The following is a 6019-nucleotide window of genomic DNA, read 5'->3' on the forward strand; positions in this document are numbered from 1 at the left end:
GGGGTCATATATGTAAAGAAAAATATACTCTATATAAGAAGTCAAATGCGGATGTAACCATGGATGCAAAATTGAAAGTAAAATTGGATGTTAAACTAGGAATTAATGCAAAATTCAAACAATTGACATACAAAGTGTTTTAAATTAGAAGTGAAAAATTGTGCAATAGTTGACACAAAGAAGGGAACAAAACATGGCATACAAAAGGATATCAAATTGGGCAAAAACAAGGACACATAAATGGGCACCAAATTAGATGCAAAAAAAGACAACAACTAGATGTAAAATAAGATGCAAAGTTGAGCGTTAAAAAGAAGCAAAAAACGTTACAAATTAATATGCCAAATGATGATGCAAATAATGGTGTAAATTTGGGATGCAAACTTGGGTGCAAAAAAGGAAAAAAAAAAGATGTAAGAAAAGACATAAAACAAGATGCAAAATGGGGCTGAAAAAAGGTGAAACCAAGGATGCCATATTGGATGTAAAAAATGATTCCTAATCACATGCAAATTTAGGCTCGAACTCAGACACAAAATTATATGCAAATGTGGACACAAAATGAGGCAAAAAAAGATGCAAATTTGGATGGTGAAAACGATGTAAAACTAGACACCAAAAAAATGCAAAATTGGATGAAAAAGTCGGTGTAAATAATGGTGCAACATTGGACACAAGTAGACACAAAAAAATGGTGCAAAAAGGGGCATAAAATAGCTTAAAATTGGATGCAAAACTTGGTGCAAAAACAAATACAAAATTAGACGTAAAAATGGCTCTACATTGAATGTACCATTAGACACAAAATAAGATGCAAAGGTGGACACAACACATGACTCAACATAAGATGCAAATATAAATGCAAATTTGGATGCTCAAAATGATGTAACATTAGATGCAAGAGATTGTGTTAAAAATGATGCAAAATTGGATGAAACAAATGACGCAAAATATGGTGCAAAATGAGATGGGAAAAATGGAGACAAATCAAATGTAAATGTGGATGTAAAAAATGGTCCAAAAAAAGATGCAAAAATGGGCACAAAAATGGATGCAAAATTTGGTGCTAAATCAAATTCAACACATGGTGCAAAGATAGGCACCAAAGCTGGTGCAAAAATAGAAGCAAAAACTAGTGTAAGACTAGATACAAAACCTGGCGTAAGACTAGATGCAAAAACTGACACAAAATGGATGCATAAAAAGACGTTAAATTGGATTCAAAATACAGTGTAAACTTGATGCAAATGATGGTGCAAAAATGGAATCAAAGAATGACACAAAATAGGAAGCAAAAGAGAATGAAAAATAGATGCAAAAAATGACACAAAACTAGAAGCAAAACCTATCATAAAATAAGATGCAAATCTTGGTTCAAAATTTGACGCAAAAAATGATGCATAGTTTGGTGTAAAAAATGATGCAAAATCTAGCGTGAAAAAGGATGCAAAATCAGGTGCAAAAAAGGACGCTTTAAAAATTGTACAATAGAGCCAGATTTAGCGCCAGGTTGCTCATCACAATTACAAAAAAAATGCACTAAAATCTGGCGCTAAATTTGGCGCAAATCGCTGGTTTTGTTGTAGTGATTTTTTTGGTACCATTTCTTGGGTGCTTTAGAAGATGCTTGAAATGTTTTTTGATCAGTCTCTACTTGCTTATATGATGGTTCCTTTGGTTCTTCTTCTAATGACTCTTCCTTCAACTTCTCTTATTTCCTTGGTTATTCTATCTCTGGTTCTACTGAATCTTGTTTGGTCTATGTCTTACATCCTTCACCAAATGTCACATTGATGATTTCCACTATTTTGTTGAGTCTCATATTGTAACATTTGTATTTTTAGATTTTGGTGGGGTACCCAACAAATATGCCTTCATCCACTTTGGAATCTAACTTGCCAATCTTTGGGTCATCCCTCTTTATGTGGCATTTACTTCGGAAGACCTTGAAGCACTTGACATTGGCTGATCTTGCTTTCCATAATTCATAAGGAGTTTTGTCACTGTTACTTCTAAGCATTCCTATATTTAGAATATGAATTGCGGCTTCAACTGCTTGGACCCAGAAGGTATTGCTTAATTTTGAGTCACTCAACATATTCTTGGCCATTTCAATTGGAATCACGTTCTTTCTTTTACAACTCCATTTCGCTGGGGTGTCTTGGCTGTTGAGAATTGCCTTTTTATGCCATGTTATTCACAACAGTGTTGAAATTATGTAGATGTAAACTCACCTTCGTTGTCCAATCTTAAGCACTTTAGCTTCGTATAAGTTTCATTTTCAACCATTTCTTTGTATATCTTGAAATGCTTGAAAGCTTCCAATTTTTTCTTAGTGTAATTAATAACTATCATTCGAGTGCAATCATCAATGAATAATATGAATTATAACTCACCTTTCATCCCTTTAGTTCTCATAGGTCCACATAAGTTGGTTTTCACTAACTCTAGTGGCTTTGAATTATAATGTTCCTTAGTCTTAAATTCAACCTTTGTTTGTTTTGCATACGGATAATGTTTGCATATGGCATTTGTAGGTTTTGTGATTTTAGACATTTTTTTGACTCCTTCCTTCTTGCTAACCTTAACAAGGTTGTCAAAGTGAATGTGACCCATTCTTTTGTGCCATAGCCAACTTTCATCTTCCTTTCTTACACAACATGTTTCCTTTCCAATTTCATCTAGATAATACAAGTTATTATGTCCTTGAGATGTTGTAGCCACTACTTTACTTGTCTTTTCCTTTCTTATTTCAAATTTTTTGGAGTCAGAAAGAACTGTGTGCCCTTGGTCACACATATGACTCACGCTCAACAAACTTTTATTCAAGTTCTCAATGAGCAAGGCATTTTCTACCTTGACACCTTTACCTCCAAGCTTAACTATGCATTTTCCCAAAACTTTGGATGATCCATCATTTCCAAATGATATTGTTCCTTATTTGTCAGTTCACAAGTCTATAAACATGTCCTTGTCTCTTGTCATATGTTTTTAACAATCGTTGTAAACTAACCATTCATGTTTCTTGGATTTTGCAGTGAACCCAAGGCTATGTATCTCATTTTTTCTTTTCCATACCTTCGAAGGAGCATTGAATTATGGATTTTTATTTTTATTTTAAAGGAGTGCTCATTCAATAGTCTTGAGTTGTATGTCCAAATTATTACACGTATGGAATTAAACTTCATTTATTAGTAATGCAAAAATATTTTAGTTTTGATTGTGATCTTCACGAGGTCTCTTGACATAGTTATCATAATTTCTCATGTTTCTAGCATTGCAATTTACAACTTTGTGACCAAAATTGTTGCATGAATAACAAACACCAAGGAAAATAATGTGATACCTAGAGGAAGAGAATATTCTTGGTGGTGCACTTCTCCATGAACCTTCTTGATGGTTGTGAGCTGGTTGTTGCTTGGGCATTATTTTAGTTGGATGATCCCTTGTTGAAGATGATTGTTGCTTCTTGATTGACTCTTTGACAACTTTGACATAACCCTTTGTTCACCTTCCTTCCGTGTCATGGAGCTTTATCCCTTAAGAAAATTTGTATTATATCCTAACCTGGTTTTTTTTGCCACATGAACTTTAATTACCTATGATCTCTTTTAGTATTTTTGAGTTGTTCATGAAATTTTGTTGCACATTTTTCCTCTGGGCTTCCTTTCATAGGGAGACTATTTCTGCTTCCAGTCTTTCTCTTATCTTGGAGCTTTCTTCCAATTATTTGTTGAGTGATTCTTCAATATTATTTGCTTCTTCTAAATATGTTTTTAGATTGATGATGATCTTTTTAGAGTCCTTATATTGTTCTCTTACTTTATTTAGTTCCATTTTCAATTTCCTCACACTTTTCTTTTCTTCCTTCAAACCATCAAGATAAATTATCAATTTTCCTTTTAGGTCAACTTCTCCTTCCACATTTTCTTCATGCTTGGGGACATCTTCATTTTCAAAATCCATAAACAATACCTGTTTTGAATCACTTTCGTTGTCACTATCATTATCAGATGCAAAATTGTCTTCCTTAGAGTAGAATATTTTCTTAAGCATTTTCTTTTTACCTTGTTTCATGTTCCCCATTTTTTTTTTCTTTTCTTTTTTTCTTAGGAGATTCATCTTCTTCAAAATTTTCAGATAGTTTTGTGTAAGGGAATTTTGAAGCAAAATGACCAATTCTTCCACAACTAAAGCATTTTAGAGGGAGCTTACCTTTGTACTTGTTGGTTCCTCTTTTTGTTTTTCCTTACAAGGTTAGCCACTTCTTCATTTGAGTCTTAGTTTTTACTTTGACTTGGCTTATGTTTTGGTTCCTGCTTGTTCTTAATTGTCTTCTTTGAGGCCTTGAATTTTTATTCATTTGTAGATGGAACTTCCTGTTCAATCCTCATTTCATAAGCTATAAGAATCTTGTGTATCTCATCCATGCTAAATTTTTCCAAGTCTAATCTATCTTCTAGGAGAAAGAGTTTAGGATTAAATCTTGTTGGAAGAGGCCTTAAGACCTTTTGCAAATAACCATTTTATCTATTGGTTCTCCTAGTCCTTTCAGTGCATTTGTTACTTCATCCACTCGATAGAAGTAAGTTACAATGTTCATGTCTTCTCTCATCTTATTGATTTCCATGAGCATGCTATGACCGATATGATGGTTTTGAGGCAGGTATATGCCTTGGTTTTTGGACCTTCCAATGCAAGGAAACCTTGCCAAGGGATGGACTACCCAAGATGGGGGTGCTAACGAAACTTGGAAGGTGTGTGATTGCATGGAAGGGGGTGACCGGATTTCCCGAGGGACTGTGTAGCAGAGAAGGGAAGGTCGGGGATGGATGTGTTTTGGTCATTAACATTGCTAGATTGAATTAGACGCACATTGGGAGTGTGCCCTGGAACAATGAGATGATAATTGTTCACTGAGAGGACAAGTGGTGCAGGATTGTAGCGCTGGACATTGGATGTAGTTTGACTTTGGTAGTGGATTTTGGACTTCCTGGGAAGGAGGTGAATCTTGGTATTACTTTGAGGGTGGAGGTGTGAGTCTTTGGATTCTCTTGTTGTGGATGCAGGCATTGTATCCTTTTATTTGCTGGTTGAGAAAATGTGCATGTGTATATGTGTGTATTATTGTAAACGTTGTATCGCGCTGGATTTATAAATCTCCATAGACAATATGATTATTTGTTGGGTGAAGCAAATGTGTATCTGTGTGTATGTGGTTATTATTGTAAATATCGTAATGAGTTGTGTTATAAAGCTCTAGTAAGCAGTACGTTTGTCATGTTTTAGCAGATGGTCATAGTAAATATTGCAATGAGTTGAGTTATAAAGCTCCACACGCAGTATGTTTTGTTTTTAATAGATGGTGTTCCCCTAAGGGGAAGGGTTCTGTAACAACTGTGGTTAAAAAATCATGTAAAAATATATATGAGACCATGGTCATGGGACATGTATTCCAAGATGAATGGTGGGAAAAACATCCTAGTTGGTGTTCATTTCGGTTATTATGGCTAAAGGAAATTGGAAAGGGGCAATGGCAAAGACTTTGGAAAGGAAAAATGACATTTTGACACATTTATTTATGAAAATAATGCAAATTAGGAGAAAAGGAAGGTGAAATGTCACAATTTGCATGTGAGGAGGAAATTGAAGGAAAATAATTGAAAATGAAGGAAATAGAGACCTCATTGATAAAAAGACTTCTGAGGATTAGTTGGCAAGCTTTTGCTCAGGCTTGGTCAGTGTAACCTTTTGTCAGTTCAGTTTTGGAGCTCTCATTCTATTCTCTCTCTCATACTCTTTGTCAGTTCAGTTTTGGAGCTCTCATTCTATTCTCTCTCTCATACTCTTGGACACTTAGAGCTTTCTTGGAGCACTCTTGGAGAGTGTGGCATACTTGGATTCTTGGAGAAATAAGGAAAAAGAAGACCAGGAAAGCGCAAGAGGACATTAGGATCAATATCTACAACGGGTTTTTCTTGTAGGTACGGAGTTGCATGTATGCTTTCCTCACTAGTTT

Source organism: Pinus tabuliformis, chromosome 1_2 (genome assembly GCF_031772625.1).
Source record: "Pinus tabuliformis cultivar Carrire ecotype Pingquan chromosome 1_2, CPIR1, whole genome shotgun sequence".
Classification (NCBI taxonomy): domain Eukaryota; kingdom Viridiplantae; phylum Streptophyta; class Pinopsida; order Pinales; family Pinaceae; genus Pinus; species Pinus tabuliformis.